The sequence below is a fragment of the Lottia gigantea genome (assembly GCF_000327385.1).
Source record: "Lottia gigantea unplaced genomic scaffold LOTGIsca_94, whole genome shotgun sequence".
Classification (NCBI taxonomy): domain Eukaryota; kingdom Metazoa; phylum Mollusca; class Gastropoda; family Lottiidae; genus Lottia; species Lottia gigantea.
In genome coordinates, this window is record NW_008711065.1 from 925386 (window position 1) to 926357 (window position 972).

Genomic DNA, 972 nt, shown 5'->3' on the forward strand with positions numbered 1-972 from the left:
GGCTAATGCCACTGACAAAATTTCTCTCATTGCACCCTGCACGGCGTTGCCCGTCTTCATTAGCCCACATGGTGCAGAAAAGTAGGACGTAAAACTCCATTCATTTCACTTCTTAAAAATCCTCAAAAATGATAAAGTGGGAAAAGCCTTCATAAAAACTTCATTGTAATTATTGCAATTCCTGTATTAAGTATTCGGCATTTGTAGTTTGAGTTCTAATTGAGATATCAAAAACATTCCAACGGTTAAATAACTAGCTAATTTACAGTTTTAGATGGAGATATGGAACAATTTTGCAAAAAACAAAAAATAGTGCTCAATACATCAATTATAGAGCAATATAGAAATATAACTGTTAAAATAGTGTTCAATATATCAATTGTAGAGTGATATAGAAATACCACTGTTAAAAAAGTTCTCAATACATCAATTGTTGAGTGATATAGAAATACCACTGTTAAAATAGTGCTCAATACATCAATTGTAATTGTAGGGCAATATAGAAATACCACTGTTAAAATAGTGCTCAATACATCAATTGTAGAGCAATATAGAAATATCACTGTTAAAATAGTGTCCAATACATCAATTGTAGAGCAATATAGAAATACCACTGTTAAAATAGTGCTCAACACATCAATTATAGGGCAATATAGAAATACCACTGTTAAAATAGTGCTCAATACATCAATTATAGAGCAATATAGAAATATAACTGTTAAAATAGTGTTCAATATATCAATTGTAGAGTGATATAGAAATACCACTGTTAAAAAAGTTCTCAATACATCAATTGTTGAGTGATATAGAAATACCACTGTTAAAATAGTGCTCAATACATCAATTGTAATTGTAGGGCAATATAGAAATACCACTGTTAAAATAGTGCTCAATACATCAATTGTAGAGCAATATAGAAATATCACTGTTAAAATAGTGTCCAATACATCAATTGTAGAGCAATATAGAAAT